At 39.1% G+C, this 17639-nt stretch overlaps 2 long non-coding RNA genes across 2 annotated transcripts; one reads left to right on the forward strand and one right to left on the reverse strand.

The window, feature by feature from the left end:
- Nucleotides 1–298: 298 nt before the first annotated feature.
- On the reverse strand, nt 299–11138 carry LOC121688471. The gene is made up of 3 exons (XR_006024591.1): nt 10939–11138; nt 1944–2058; nt 299–536 (listed from the first exon to the last, which is right to left on the reverse strand). It is a non-coding gene; the product is annotated as an uncharacterized LOC121688471 (long non-coding RNA).
- Nucleotides 11139–16521: 5383 nt separating this feature from the next.
- On the forward strand, nt 16522–17229 carry LOC121688479. Its single transcript, XR_006024599.1, has 2 exons — nt 16522–16655; nt 17144–17229. It is a non-coding gene; the product is annotated as an uncharacterized LOC121688479 (long non-coding RNA).
- The last annotated feature ends 410 nt before the right edge of the window (nt 17230–17639 follow it).

Raw genomic sequence — 17639 nt, forward strand, 5'->3', positions numbered from 1 at the left:
GAGTGTTATTTAATTTAATTTGTTTGTAGATACTCCTCAACAATTATTTACGATGTAATGTATTTTGATGCATTAATAACTATTTATGCAAAAGCAATATCTGAATATTGCAATGGTATAAAGACTTAAGTATAGAATAGATCTGAAATACCAGCCTTCTATACAAGTATGTTTCATCATCTGTTCATACACAGATCTAGAGTTGTCTCACAAAGTTTTTTTTAACCAAAAATACTTTATTGGAGCAAAACCTCTGTAAATTCTAGGGAAAGAGTTTACAGACATTAGTGTACTACAAACTGGCATTGGCAAAAAGCACTCAGTAACAATAGAATGTAAACAAAAATATATCTTAAACTCTTTACCTTGAAGAACTAAACAGATAAAGACCTCAAAGTAAAATCTTACTGAGCTTAGTCAATAATCAGACATCATGACATCAGAATTGGGGTGAGAACTCTGGGGTACATATGAAGACAGATGTGTTTGTCTCCTCCACTGTAGATCTATTCGCTGGGTTGATGGAATAGAAACACCTTGGGAAAGAGAAGAGAGAGAGAGAAAGAAAAACACTATTAAATATAGCTGCAAGCAGCAATGAGGGGGCCAAGCAAACAAGCTGGAGTTGCCATGCAACTCAATGTTGTTACATCAGATATATGGCTCAATGTTGTTACATCAGATATATGGCAAGTTTCATGTCAAACGACCGAAGACTGGTTAGAATTTAAGTTCCTGTTTAGCAGCGTTGCCACCTATTTCGATTGGCTGTCACGAGCAAACGATTTTGTCAATTGCTTCAGAAAGTAATGCACTAATAAGGTATTCTGTGAAGATGGTCTGTGCCAATTTTGGTGAAGATCGGATCAAATGCGTAACCTGTGAAAATGTTTTTGTGTTTCCGACAAAATCCAAGATGGCAGCTAGATCGATTACAGTGACATCAGAAGTTGCCATTTGTCATCTTTCAGACCTCCCACAGTATTAACAGACACCACTAGTAAGTTTTAATTCCAAACACATCAATAGTTTCAAGCCAAAATGCACTTTTGCTAAGAGGTCAAAGGTCACCAAATTTCTTGAGCATTCTCCTATTTTGACCCTTAGTCCGTGTACCATGTTTGATTTTGATGCCTGAAAGGGTTTCCAAGATATGAGCTCACTTCCTGTTTGGCGGCTTCGCTACCAATTTCGATTGGCTGTTACAGACGCATGCTTTTGTCAATTGTTCCAGAAAGTAATGCATTGATAGGGCATGGTCTGAAAATAATGTGTGTCAAGTTTGGTGACGATTAGATACAATTTGTGACCTGTGAAAATTTAGTTTCACTTTTGATAAAATCCAATATGGCGGAAAATCCATCATGGCGGAAATTGGCATAGGATGTGTAGAACTTGGTCCAAGGATTCCAAAGATACCTCATTTTTGAAAATCAGGCCAATGGGTCAAAAGTTACGCGCATGAACGCACATCCAACTTTGGCCTGTTGGTGGCGCTAGAGGTGCCGGCATGAAACTTGAATTGGTGAAATGATTCATTGGACTGTCCCCAATCAGTGAGCCAAATTTCACAACTTTTTACCAAACGGTTCTATGGGCTGCCAGACTCCCATGGCGGAATAATAGGGAAGAAAACATACAAACACAATAGGTGCCTACACAGCTTCGCTGCTTGGCCCCCAATAACACAAAGCCTCAGTTAACGAACAAAACCATCATTCAAGCAATAAATCTTTTTATTATTATTATTATTATTATTATTATTATTATTATTATTAAGGCCTTTTATTCAGATAGAACAGTGGCGATGACAGCTACAGTTGGGCTACTGCGCCCCTTCAAGCATGAGAAGTCCCCCATGCCACGATAGCAGCTATTATACAGTATTTGCTTCAGTTCAATAAAGTGAAAATGTTAAATAACAAAATCCAAAAATACTTTACCTCCAGAAACTCCAGGGTTGGTGCCAGTTCTGTAATTCCAGTGTTGCCCCTACAATGTATTCAGCAGTGACGCAGCGACACTCCTAGAATTCAAGCACCACTGCAAAAAAGTTACCTAATTTAAAAAAAAAAGACACAAGTAAACTTCGGGAACAGCTGCCATTCGTTCCTCTCCAGGTTTGATGTCAACAAATAATAGTAGGCTAACATTGAAGGCACAGTCAGGGATTCCACAGGAGATTACATTTGTTTGTGTTTATGTTTAAGTTTATTAGCAGATGCAATTTTGTGCAAAAAAAACCTGGATACATTATGTTAACCAAGGAACCAAATTAAATATGCCAGGGGAATTCCCCCCTTAGGTTATTAATAGGGGGGATTTGCACAATTTAGGCAGGGGGGGGGGGGGGGGTACTTCTTCGATACTTTTTTAAAAAAGTGTTTGATTTTGGGGCCCCCACCACCCTGACGTCATCAGTAATATATACTGCAGTGGGATCATTCACAACAGTGGACATCCTAGATTCTGCTTGACTCTCTCTACACACACACAAACACAGACTGAAAATGATGGCTTATGTGATATGTTTCTATTTCATATATTTTTAAATTCATATGATGGTGTTGATAAAAATAAAGTGTTGATTAAATAAAGTCCTCTGCAATGTATGTGATAAAAAAAACTTCTTCCCGAAACATTTTGGAATTTTTTTCCTTAGCATATTAGGTCATATCATAGATTATTATGGCCATTATTAAAATAATAATAAAAGAGTTTTTGAACTTTAATGTCACTAATGCTGATTATTCAATGATTAATTTGAATTTAAATATTTAAAATACTTTCACAGCAAAAATCATATACTGTATGCGATTAATTTAGATTAATTAATCACAGAGTATGTAATTAATTAGATTAAGTTTTTTAATTTTTAATTAAGATTGACAGCCCTAGTATTTTTTAATGTATAGCATTTCACTAGTAGAGTTTTTGAACTTTAATGTCACTAATGCTGATTATTCAATGATTAATTTGAATTTAAATATTTAAAATACTTTCACAGCAAAAATCATATACTGTATACGATTAATTTAGATTAATTAATCACAGAGTATGTAATTAATTAGATTAAGTTTTTTAATTTTTAATTAAGATTGACAGCCCTAGTATTTTTTAATGTATAGCATTTCACTAGTAATTACTAGTAGCTAAACATATTTAGTAATTTGAATGCTTCATATTAGTTTAAACTATAACACTTAGGCATATCTTTAATGTGGTGTGTAGGTCTAATTGAGTGCACATTGGTGATGAGTAGGTGTAATTGAGTGCCTGTCACTTTAAGAAAATATGTGAGAGTAATTAGCCTCCCTTCAGCCTGACGGTTTTAGGCTAGTCGCTAGTGAATAAAAGTTGTGCATGGTGCATAAGGATATGTGGATGCAAATCATTATGTTTTCTATGTCATTAGATAAAATTAATGTTCAAAAAACTAACAAGTTGAAGACAATCTTTCTGGGATCAAGTGTTGACGTGACCTGAGCTAGCAGGATAGTTACCAAGGAGCTCTTTCCAGATGTAAAAGTTTGCCATGGTTGCGTAGCCTATTTGCGTAAGCGCAAAGTGGTTCTCTCTCTCTCTCTCCGTGTGTGTGTGTGTGTGTCTGCATGAGGATATGTTCAATTCAACTCGGTAGTTGATCCGTCCGGTCAATAGCACCGCATTCACGCCACTTCATGATTATATTAACGTCAGACAGGCTGTAAAAGTGTATGCGGGAATTTCTCGCATTATGATGGCTAGAGTTGCGGGACTTGAACAAATTATGCGCAATACCCGCAATCCCGCAGTGAAATTTAAGCCCTGCTATTCCCAGATAAATTCCACACATTGTTTCGTTTATGTTTGTTCTATATATACAGTCAATGCTTTCAAGCCCTGTGTTGCTAACATACCTATGCTGTGAAACTAAGGTCTAGCTTATTGGTGGGTTTAATTGAATTTGAGTAATAGGATACGCAACCATTTACATCTGGAGATACTGTAGTTTGTAATTCCTGTAGAGCTCACCAAAATGATCATTACAAGACACTTATCTCTTACAATCCAAGATAGATTTTCTTTGAGTTGTTAGGCTTTTGAGCATTTGTTTTACCAAATGACATGGAAAACATAATTAATTTCATCCACATGTCCTTATGCACCATGCGCAACAACGCAACGCAAAGCAAAAGTTAGCGCAACAAAAGTTAGCTTAAAGGAAAATTCCGTTTTTTAGCACTTTAAGGCCCTTTTCTGGTTTGTTTTGGATGAACTAGAGTGGTGGACACCGAAATTTTGACGATTGGTCCTGTCTCGACTTTTCTGACTCGTTTTGAATCGCCTTTGACTTCTCAGGGTGGCTGGCAATGGGCATACTGTAGTAGGCTACTCAAACATGTCCTAAAACAACCCTTAATGTTCGTTTTCAAAACTGTGCAACTCACCGAGTGGTTAGAGGTGTTCGTTGATTATTAAAAGCAAATATATCGGCGCAATGTATGATTTCCAGCCGTCTTATTTGCTATTGTGGAACTATTCACAACCACTCAATATTTGAACCTGAAGCATAGACGGTGGCGCAGCTATCAACGTGCAATGAGTCTTCCAACAGAAATCAATGGGATTTTACAAAATGCCAAATAAAACACGACAGAAACTGTATTTCGCTACGCTACTTGTTTTGGAACATCAACGAACACCACTAACCACTCGGTGAGTTGCACAGTTTTGAAAACGAACGTTAAGGGTTGTTTTAGGACATGTTTGAGCCTACTACAGTATGCCCATTGCCAGCCACCCTGAGAAGTCAAAGGCGATTCAAAACGAGTCAGAAAAGTCGAGACAGGACCAATCGTCAAAATTTCAAAATCGCAAAACAGGCGATTTTCGAGATTTGAGTTCAGCATTGTTCAGGAGTAGGTGATAATGAGTGCACCTGGGAGGGGTAGCCTAGGCTACATTTCTTTTATTAGCCTACTATTATTATTATCATTATTGATAACGCATTATATACGGAACAGGCGAGAATGCACCTCGATCAACAAGTGTTACTGGGGAGTTTCGCGATATGATTTCAGCATTGTTCAGGAATAGGTGCTAGGCTACGCTCATTTTTAAAAGATGCATTTAATCCAAAGTAATGTCAGCTCTCTATGCAGGGAGTAAGGCTGTCACTTTTTATTCGATATTCGAATATACATTCGAACATGATGTAAAATATCCGTAGTCGAACTATAAATAAACTATTTCGTTTTTAGTGCCATGTGTAGTGCATTTTTACAGTCAATGATTAGTTTAAGAAACAGTCTTTGGATGGAAACTTTCCCATTTCAGCCTGCTTGTGTTCGTGCTCGCAGGCTGTGCTCGCTGACGTTTCCTTTTTGACATTTTCCTTATCTAGCCTACAGCAAGCGCACATATCAACAATAAAGTGTTCTCGTTGACTGAAATGGAGGGAAATCTGTGATTTTGTTTGATTTTGACATGGCAACGAACCACGAATGTAACAATATTGTGCAGAGTCAAATGAGGTGGAAAGTTATATTAAATTACTCAGATAGACCTACATATTTGCCACGAAACCTTGTCGTGTGTATGTGAAGAAGGGGTTCTTTTTTAGGCATACTCTTGCAATTAAACGTGAATAAGTTTAGGCTACTACTTAAAAACATCAAAGCTAAACATCATATCACGACATCGCTACAAATACAGTAGGCCTATGCGATTAAAATCAGTGAACATCAATGTATAGGCTACGTAGAAGATAGATAGATAGATAGATAGATTGATAGATACTTTACAACATGAAGTGGATGTTTTTGGTTCAGATGCTTGTTCTCTTCCTTTTTGAGAATGTAATGATCCTAAAACTTTACTTGAAAACTTACTGAACATTCTCTGCCATTTATGGACATCTTGACTCCGCCAACGCGCCAACTAAATTCAGAATGTATCACGCGCTAGTGGTTCCTGAACAACAGTCCGTGCGCAACAATCAGATCCCTGCGCGTCATAGGAATTTAAACAAGGCTTCGAGTTTTTGCCTCGAGTAATTTTTGAATTCGAGTTATTTGAGTAACTCGATGAATCGTTTCAGCCCTAATCTCTATCTTCATTAGCCTCAGGCATATGGCATAATCGCCATACTCTGCATTGGGGGTGTAACGGTACATGTATTCGTATTGAACCGAAACGGTACGGGCGTCACGGTTCGGTGCATGAATTTACACGGAGAATACACGGTATACAAATACATAAAACTTGTGTGCGGATTAATTAATGCGGAATTACTGTTAAGTAGGCCTATGAGAGTTCTTTAGCGACACCTAACGCTAATCTGTAGCCTCGCCTTAGCTCTGAAGCTCTGATTGGCGCCTATGTTATTTTTTTGTCAGGCCATCAGTGGAGTCAGAGATAGCAGCACTAAGCGAGTGGTGGCGACCCACAAGAGTTAGAGGACCCGCTGGTCTCTTTATCGCAAGTTTGAAAACTTCAGTTACAGTAGTACAGGCGAGAGAGTGGTGGATAAGACGAAACTGTGTGTCGGCGTTGTTCAGCAGTTGTTGGGTATGTGAGTGGAAATATATCGAACATGCTACACATATTCGAAGCCATCACCCAGATGATGTAGGCTACCAATCACTAGAACGACAATCCCCTGCCAGGCATGAAAACGGGACAGGGGTGAAAAAGGTGAGAAGGGCGCGCAAAGTGGGAAATGGCCGTTTCATAGCAAAACAGGTGCGAGTGACATTGTTGCCAATAGTGCATAGCTTCCATGGAGTATGAAGTTGCCTAAAACCAGAGATTTATGAAGAAAACAAACTACAAAATGACTAATTTTTACACAAAAATACTTATTATTTCTTCTTTTTGGCTTGAGTGTGAAGGGGCCCACTTGCGCTGTTTGGCAACATGCTTCAGCCTGGCCCTCCTATCCTCCTCAGTAATCTACATGAGTTTTCTTTCTTTCTTTCTTTATTTCTTTGTGCCTGAAGTTATCAGACATTTCATAGGCCTAAAGGACACTTAGAACTATTAGAATAAGTCTGAATATTTGTTGGACCAAACTAGGTAATAAATAAACTTGGGTAGGGTAGACTAGGCTTTAATTTGTAAAATTGGTTTGAAATGTTTTAACCTGCAGCTAGGCTACTTACAGATTGTGGCATTGTGATAGTGTGTCAGGCCACTGAGCGTTTCTTAAAAGATGGCATTACCATGTCAAACACTGTTTTTGTCTCTGAACTCGACAAAACGCACCAGCCCAGTTTAGGAGCATTTAAATCAACTATTTAGTTATTCACATTAGCCTTTGCTATACTGAAAAAGTATGCCTATTTGCTTCACCTTTTCGATCTAGATGGCTCAAACTGCACGTATTCTTCATCAAATGAACTTGTTATGTCTATATTTCTGTTCAATATCGCTAAATTTAACAACAGCCTATGCTACGTTGCTACACCAATCTCAACGTCTTTTTCTGACAGAAGTTGAACGTTTCAACTAGCCCACCTGTGACATCAATAAGCATCTCTCCTCGCCGGGCTCACATTCCAGCTGACATTTCAGACACATCTGTATTTACACAGACAGGGAGGCTATTCCAGCGCAAGCATTCTGTTCGCGTTGCATCCGCGGCAAAATTTAGCTACCGCTGTTTAAATAGGCTAAATGCATAGGGCCTGCATTCACATAATCGTTGCTGGATCAGACAAGTTTTTTTAATAGGGCTCTTGTCTTACAATGCATCAATGATGTCCCCCCCCCCCCCCCACAATATTTTCTCATCGGATCTGCGCGAACCACGTAAGTCCCCTATTTTGGATTCAAAACGGCGAATTTCGCCGAAAGGTGAGGAGTTTTCATGCCTGCCTGCGCTTCACCAGCCTTTGGATACACGTACAAATAGGGCCAAAACCTATGGCTTAAATTAAATGATTTCATAATGACAGAAACCTATGTAAATCGCATGGTAATTACCTTTATGTTAGGGTAACTTGTAACTTCTCACATGAGGAGCTGGCAGTGTTAAGTGCATAGACAGTAAAAGAAAGTGTCAACGCTAACCAGGCTAATAAACAAACCATGCTACGATGAGTTAACGAAAATGAGTCAAAGGGTAAAGTCATGTGACTTCTAGTTGCAGTGTGTATATCAAATGAAAGGAGAAATTTCGTTTTTTTAAAAGAAGGCAAAACTAGATGTACCGCAGAGCGGTACAAAATATGACCACCGCCCAGTCCAGCACATTTTTTCCACAAAAATAAATCTCGCTGAAAGGCATATTTAATTCTATCACTAAATTGCATTGTGCACACTCAATTCTCACTGGTATCTGCTAGACAACAAGTACCAAAACATGATTAGTTCATAGATTTCACATGTAAAATTCATTTTATACAACCCCACCCCCATCTTGCCTGTTCATAATTCTGAGAAATTCTTGAATTGTGTGCATGTGTGTGTGTACATGTTTATGTTTATATGTGTGTGTGCATGTGCTTGTGTGTGTACATGTTTATGTGCCTGTGTGTGTGCATGTGCATGCATGCCTATATATGTCTACTGTGTGAGTATGTGTCATACGTAGGATTACTGTGAATGTATGTGTGTGCGTGTGTATCTGTTTATGCACATGTGTGCATATGGAATGGGTTTACATGACCCCTGGAGGCAAACATACGCAAAACCCTCCCCTACCCTCCTTTCGGGGGGTCCAGTCCAGCAGGGGGGCTACAGATCAAAACGAAAAGCGATGGTTCCATGCTATCCATGTGGGGTTACATGCCCACCAAGTTTCGTGTACCCCGGTCTTTCAGTGTCCCGGGAATCCTTGTTGGTGTACGGTCACTAAATGTACACATAAATTATTTTATCGTAAGGCCCCCCATGAACGAAAGTCCACGAAACTTGGCATGCATTCGGAGGGTGTCATAATGATCCTACACTTTCAATTTCGTGAAGTTTTGACCATGTCAGCCAGAGATATTGTGATGAAAACGACTAATGTTTTGCTTTTTAATTTTTAACTAGGTGGCGCTATACATAAAATAAGTGGTAATGGGATAGGTTGACATGCCCCCTTAAGACCAACATACAAAAAAAGGTGGACCTCCTAGGCCCTACGGTTCTCGAGATATTCACAGAAAACTGTCTCCGGCCACCTACAGGCCAGTTGGTGTATAGTAACATAAATTAATTTATTGTGTGGCCCCCCATGAACGGAATTCCACAAATCTTGGCGTGCATTCAGAGGGTGTCATAATGATCCTACACTTCCAATTTCGGGATATAATATATAAAGAGATTACAGAAATTAATTCAAAAGATTAGGGGCAATGTAACACATCACACATGCCAAGTTGCAATATATTATATATATGTTGAAAACAGAAATGTGCTAAGCCCACCTTCAGAATCTAGTTCCACAGGGATCTTGATGCCTGTCAAAAATGAGGTATCGTTGGAATCCTTGGACCAAGCCGAGTTCAACGCACCCTATGACGTCAATTTCCGCCATGATGGATTTTCCGCCATATTGGATTTTAGTGAAAGTGAAACTAAAACTTCACAGGTCACAAATTTTGTCCGATCAACACCAAACTTGACACACTTGATCTTCACATCAATCCTCACAAAAGTTATCCCTTTTCGTCTTCGGAACTCAAACCGTTCGCCCGTAACAGCCAATCGAAATATGCGGCGAAGCCGCCAAACAGGAAGTGAGTTCATATCTCACCAACCCATTCATCTATCATAACCAAACTTAGTACATGGACTCAGGACCCAATCAGGGGGACGCTCAAGAAATCTGGTGACCTTTGACCTCTAGGGGGCGCTGTAATAAAAAAACATGCTTTTTGGCCTGTAGCTGCTGTTGTGCTTAGAATTAAAATGCAATAGTGGTGTCTGGTAATACTGTTGGAGGTCCTTAGGCCGACCCAAGCCAACTTGTGATGTCATCGTAATTGATTCGGCCGCCAAGTTAGATTTAATCAAAAACATCAAAAAGTTTTCACAGGTCGCAAATTTCATCTGATCTTCACCAACATTGGCACAGACCATCTTCAGACCATAACCTATGAATATCTTGCTCTCTTGAACAATTGACAAAAGCATTTGCCCGTAACCGCCAATCGAAATTGGTGACGAAGCCGCCAAACAGGAAGTGAGCTCATATCTCAGCAACCCTGCCATGTATCATAACCAAACTTACTACATATATTCATGACCCCATTAGGAGGACGCTCAAAAACAGTGTGACCTCACAAATGCGCTTCTGGAAGAATGGTCAAAAAATCCCATAAACACACTCCTAAACCTTGTGGAAAGCCTTCCCAGAAGAGTTGAAGCTGCTATAGCTGCAAAACACATCACACATGCCAAGTTGCAATATATTATATATATGTTGAAAACAGAAATGTGCTAAGACCACCTTCAGAATCTAGTTCCACAGGGATCTTGATGCCCACGAACCCCCAGCAAGTCCTCTGTGAGGCAGAGAAGGCTTTCTTTATTTCTTCATCTTAAAAGTAAACACTCTGAAACAAGTTAGCTACAAGTTAGGTAATTATCACACCCACTTGCCACGTTGCCAAATGAGAGACTATGGCCGTTTTCTTCCAAACCTCCCTTATGCTTAACTGCTAATGTTTTGTGTGGAAGGTAGCCATTAGCCACTAACATCACGGTTAAACATAGACATTACACATAGCTCTAGCTAGATCTTACTATATTAATAGTAAGTTATTTGTAGCATGAAGGGACAAAAAGGTGCCGAATTATTTCTAAACTAGGTCTACGTTCACCCTAGCTCCTCAGCAAAGCTCTGGTTAACTAGCTAGCTAGCTAACGTTCGCAGATAGCTAATGTTAGCCATGAAGATGGTGGTTCATATTTTCTATTATTATTAGCTAACGTTACAAACATAAAAAGACAAACTACACTTACCCTTCAATCTCGTGTGACTGGTTATCCAATGTAATCTCTATTCACCTCCTCTGTCAACTCAGCTTTGAAAAATAAGTTCAACCTTGGAGGAGATCTAACCAGTGTCATCTTCAAAGAATCTTTCATTCAACGTCTCCCTTGGTTGTCTGATGACAGCGTCAACTTTTTGGCGCCAAAAGCAGCTGACACGTTAGAACTAAGGAAGCTAAAATAGTTATTAAAAAGTATCTACATTTAATTATTTAGGCTAATATTTGATAGGCATAAATTAACCTAATGACATACATCCTTTGTTTAGAAGCCTACATTCTAAGGTTCTAGTTTGTAAATTTATTTATAGCACATTAGATTAGATTAGATTAAACTTTGTCATTGTGCATAGTACAAGTACAGAGACAACGAAAAAAGTGCAATGTGATATACAAGGTGGTCATCTAATGTGCTTTACATAGGCTAATGACACAAGATTAATATGTAGCCCACAATAATAACAGCACTATAAAGACAAAATAATAATAATAATAATAATAATAATAATAATAATAATAATAATAAAAAAATAACTTTATAACTCAACCAAAAGACATCAGATTAATCAAAGGCAGTAGAAAATATTAGAGTTTTTAATTTATTTTTTAAATCTGATCAAATCTGATCTCTAGGCATCGGAGTTCCAGCAGTGGGCACCATATGGCTAAATGCCAGTTCACTAGTTTTGACCTTGGGCACTACCAGCGTCAGTGCAAGGACCTGATGATTGGGGTGATGTGATCTCCTTTCTTTGTTCTGGCTGCTGCATTTTGTATTAGTTGGAGCTGTCTGATAGACTTTTGGGGGAGGCCAGTGAGGGGAGTATTGCAATATTCAGCCCTGCATGATATGGATTTGTTTTCAAATCCTGCTTAGACACAAATCTTGTCTATATTTCTAAGGTACCAAAATGCTGATTTAGTTATTGTTTCGATGTGCTCATTGAAACTAAGATCTCCATCCATTGTTACACCAAGGTTTTTGACACAGGTTCTGGTTTGAAGTGCTCTAGATTCCAAATAGGTGCTGAGTTTCAATCTCAATTCCAAAACAGAACTCTGTCTTGTCTTTATTTAATTGTAAGAAATTATGTTGCATCCAGCAATTCACTTTTTCAAGACATAGACACGATGGGCCAATCCCAAAGTGAGCCCTGAGGACTAAGGACTCACAGACTTAATTGATCTCAGGTGCTAAGTGAGTGAGTGCACTCTAAACCCAGATTTAGTTGTAATAAATATGTTAGGTGGTCACTACTAATGTTTGTGTGTTTTGTGAAAACTCTATGTCATAACTAAAAGAAATGAGTTGATTGTACTATTTAAGTGAAATATACAGTGCACTGATCATGTTAAGCAGAGACAACCCACACAGCAAAAGATCCGCCGCGGAGGTATGACGGCTTCCGGAACGGACCCGCGAAACGGACCCGTATCGGAGTCCCGATGCTCTCAGGAACGGATCCGCTACGAAGGCGGATCGCGGACCCGCCGTGGCTCCGCACTGCATCCACTCCGCATCCGCGATTAAAACCTTACCTCCGCGGCGGGTCCGTTTGGGATCCGCAAATTGATACATAAATCCGCCGCGGACCCGCAACGGACTCAAAGGCTCATCTGGCCCGGGTCCGTTTTGGACCCGTTTATCTCATTTTCAAAATTCCTTCTGTTCTTGCTGTAGGATAAAACTAGGCAACTATAGGATAAAAGTAAAACTATCACTAGGCCTAGCCTAGGCTACTACAGCAATATAGGCCTACGATTAATCTGCATTGCCTCGTATTTTTAACTTAACAATACTGTCAATAAACCTAACAGAAAAGGTTTAAGTCAAGACATCAATTTACTGTACAAACGTGATCACTACTCAATGGAAATATAAAATGGACATTTATGGAAAGTTACAGGTTATAAGCTATTCTGTTTTTGTTAAGTAGCCTACATTGCCTAGGCTACTTTACAGTCATTTTGTGGTCAAAACCTAATCTGGTGCTTTATAGGCCTAGGTCAGTGCAGACATGAAATATTTTATCTAATAGGCTACAACTTGAAATACTGCGCTACTGCGCTCAGAAAATGAATAACTGGTGAATGACAAGAAGTTCAATAAAAAGATTGTTTAATGCTTATTTCTCCTATTACTCCATTTGTGTGGATGGAGGCGGAACACATCTCCTCGTTGCCCGATCCACCGCCGATTGAAACACCTGATTGCGTGTTTGGTGACCTCAGTGTCCGTGGCAGACTGTGTCACCATGTTTTTCCTCACAGCACCTGTAATCAAACAGACAGATATGTTTATGTTTATGGTATGTAGCATCCAAAGCCAAGTATGCTTACACAATACAATATATGAGATAGGTATTAAGGAGATTAAATTTAAAAAGAAACATGACTTACAAAGCTCCTCTGTTTGCTGCACGTTGAGGGCTGGTGTGGGGGTGGAGGGAGTTGAGGAGGGACTGCCGTTCCTGGCCCATAGTGAGGTGGGCGGTGTGCGAGAGGGGGGAAAAAATTGTATTAAATGGTAGTTATCTGTTAACCATGACTGATAATACACATGGGGCCTTTCTATTCACTAATATTTCAGAGATCAGTCCCTACCTTGAGTAACTCTCCATATGTTAAATGCAGGTGCAGGTGCAGGGAGTTGAGGTGGTGAAGAGTGTTGCGGTCCTGCCCCATGGTGAGGTGCTAAGGGAGATAAATGGTTGTGATCTGTTAACCATGGTAGGCTGAGAGCTACAGGGCCAAACAATGGCAAACAAAAACAAATCTCTGGTCATGCTGGACATGAATTTGTATGTTTCAATATTTTGGTATGCACTATCTATATCAACTCCATGAATGGATTGACATTGAAATCAATGTGTTTCAATACAATCTGATAATAATGAATGAACTTTTCTGGCAATATTGCATGAATGCAGATGTTTTAACTGACAAAATATTTGGCTGAGATTTTGAAAGTAATGGATAAAATATGCAGAAAATCTGAGATTGTAATGCAGATGCAATCTGTTGATCTGAAATGGAGTGACTACTGCTGTGTTAATATAGATGGGGCCACTGTATTCAATATTATTTCAGAGATCAGTCTTTACCTTAACAGTTTTCTCCAGGTTGAGGGGTAGTGACTCAAGAGAGGGGAATGTCTTTAGCACTAAGAATGTTAACCATCTCTAATATTAATATGATAACTATGATTTAGTTAATCATATATATATTATATATATCTATGATTTAGTTATTTCAATGTTAAGAGATTATTACTTACTTTGCCAGTGCAATTGGCTTGGGCTTGAGGCTTCAACTGATATACCAGGCGAGTTGGAAGGTACCTCAGAGATGCAAAGTCACCATTTTCTGGCTCTTCACTGTCATCAGAGTCCCCGAAACGATGGCTGTTACATAACGATATCATTATGGTTATTGCAATCCCAAAATTTCCAAATGTGCATATAGTACAAGCAGACCCGGCGGCAGACACAAATTCACGGGCGGGCATTACACCTTTCCAGGGGGGGCACTGGAACTTAAATTGATCACGGTAGTTTAAGCTTACACTTGACAAAACATTCCAATATGAAAATGTAGATCCAATTGTTGTAAAATGGTGCAGCTCCTTTAAGAGAGCCCTGTGCGCAGGGATGGAGAGAGAGAAAGCGAGAGGGGATATGTGTGTTAGAACTGAGATGCGTGTGGAAAAAGTAGACGTGCTGTTGAGACTGGAGCTAGTCATATTAAAAAAAAAATGCAAAAATAAATCCGCAGATAAAACCAAAATCCTCGTTCATTTCCTAACCACTTTCAGATAGAGTGTTAGGGAGTTAGCCCCGAAGTTACGGATAACTTCGGCCCTGGAGTGGTAAGCTCCCTGTTCTCCGACTAGGTCAGAAGAAAAAAACTGTAAAGGTTAACGCTATCAAACAAACCCAGAAACTACTAGGCATACTTCTACTAACTACGATATGAGATATAGCCTACCTGCGAGCCGATAAGCTATATTTGTCATCGGATGACAGGGGTTAGTGCAGAAGTGAAGTAGACTGCGCCACGTAACCTCCTCTCCATTTAGGTGATGGGCTTACCTAATGTTCCTGATTGATTAGCTACGGGATAATACAGATTTTACAAGTTTTATTTGCTACTTGCTAGACAGACAAACGTATAGGCTAGGCCTACATTTAATAAGTGTTCAAAATCAATCTATGGGATTGGGGTTGGTTGGAGCAGCCAAGCTCGTCCAGGGCGGACACAGATGACTTCCAGGACGGGCCTGGCCCCCCAAAGCCCCCCTATGCCGCCGGGACTGAGTACAAGCATCTCTGGTCTATTTTGGAATGCTACGGGAATGTGTTCACATTACTTTTTAACAACCCAGAAAGTATCTTACTTGATCAAGCAAACCCAACAGAGGCAATCGTAACGTTAGATGCTAGAATCCAGCCGATAAAAGTTGACGCTGCAGAACAAACAAAATAGAAGATGGGGACCAAGTTCCATAATGTCACAGTTAAGTTACGTTAGCATAATAAATCACAAACAGATGCCAATAGTTGTCTGAACCAACTTAAACAGTGATTAAAATGCCGAGGCTTTCATTACAAAGATGGCAGATAGACACTAAAGTTACGTATGAGACCAAACTTGGCAAAATGCAAACGTTAATGCACAGCTAGCTAGAGGCTAGGACTAAACCATTATCAGTGAGTCAACATGCTAAAGTTGTAGGTAGCTATCATAGCAGACGAGTGCTTCACTGACTTCATTGACTGAAATACCAGTGCCAGTATCACCTTAATCAAGGTTTGCATCGCAAACGTGATTTCAATATATGTATAGCACTAATAGACATTAGCAATAACTTATGCAATTGCGCCTAGCAGCATGCTAGCTAGCAGCTATATGCCGCTAGCATAGTAGCACTATATGGACAACAGCGACACATTAAAACAGACAAGACCAGACTAATGTTAAATAACAATGTGTGTTTTTTAAATCACACTACCATAACATATTCTGCCGAAATTGCTATCCCATTTTAAATCAGATAGGCTACAGACTCATATGAGCATCACAGCTAACAATAACGTTAACTTAGCCTGTTGCACAAAATGACAAACGTCTCTGGTTGCACTAACGTTAACGTTAGTCCTAATATCAAACAACGTCATTACAATCAATAAACATGATGATTATAAAACCACAAAGGCCAATGTTTAGCTATTGTGAATGTCGCAATATATAATAAATATTACTTACTCGAGAAGGTTCAGCGCAACCGTGTCCCAGCAAAGAAAATATCCACTAGTATGACTCTTCTTGGCTCTTGGTGTACAGTCATGTTCAACCGTTACAGTAAAGGCGCGTCCGCGCCCGCGGATCCGACATGAGTCCACTCAGGATCCGCTGTTTGACAGTAGAATTTACGGGGCCGCCTGGAGGCAGAGCTGATCCTCTGTGCGACACCAAAACGAATGCGACAGTCACGCGGGTTTGGCGACTTGAAGGCGGATCCGCCTAGGAGTCTACTGCTGTGTGGGAACGATAAATGTTATGTTTTTGCAAGGCAGAGGAGGGGTCTAAAAAACAATTCTGCCCATCAACCGTTCCTCCTGCTTCTCAGTCCAGATGAATGACTCCATGCCTTGTGCTGCTGTGACAAATAGGCTACTACATCAAATGGTGGGTGAACTTTCTGATGAACTTGTTGAAAAAATCAAATTCTGATGAAATAACCGAAAATTATGTTCAGTTTGACCAATAGTTAACTAAATGTTTGTTTACGTGATTAACTTACATTAACCTGAGAAAAGTAAGGTAACATTAGCTCCGTTGTTAGCATGCTAGTAGTCTTTCGGACAGTTAGCTCATGGTAGCTACCTTCCAATGGGTGTGTATGCCAGATTATAACAATATCACATATGTTTTCGTGTAAATATACTTGTCTTGGTGCTACTAAGTTTAATTCAGACTTTATCATTGAAATAGGTGTTTCTGTCTGTAGACAGTTTTAGCTAACCATAGCAGCACATGTTGGTTAGCTTTTGGCTAATGTTAGCCGATGTCCATTCACTTATTTGTTGCATTGATAGGTGATATAACAAACTTTTATTTCAACTGTGTAAATGAACATGGACTAAAAAAATGTTTTCTTTTGTTCTTTTTTATAGGTTCTTCATCTACAGTGGATGTGGAATATTTATGAGTTTAAATGTTGTTTGTTCATGTTTTATCAATAATAAAAGGCATTCCTATACATTGTGATGAATTTCTTTTCAATTTTTAATAAAACAATTAAATTAATACAGTACCCTAATCTTAAAATAAAAAAACAATAGGCCTATCTACAGAACTTAGTTCATATTTTAATGAATTTGTTAACATGCATTTTAACCTAGTTATTTTATACAACTGCAACTTCTGAAACAATAAGTTAAGTGAACTAAAGATTTTAGTAAAGACTACTAATGTAAGCTTAATTTGTCTACAGCATCAACATAAGGTTGTTAGTTGACACAACTAAACATGTTTAGTTTTATGTTTTGTAAAAACTAGAATGGTTTAAGGTAATCGGTTTCCACGCAATTTTCTAGTAATGACAACTAGTTCGGGTTTAGAGTGTGTGTGAGACCACATGGGCTCAAATAGGTATAAATTGAATTGGGA

Source organism: Alosa sapidissima, chromosome 17, assembly GCF_018492685.1.
Source record: "Alosa sapidissima isolate fAloSap1 chromosome 17, fAloSap1.pri, whole genome shotgun sequence".
Lineage (NCBI taxonomy): Eukaryota > Metazoa > Chordata > Actinopteri > Clupeiformes > Clupeidae > Alosa > Alosa sapidissima.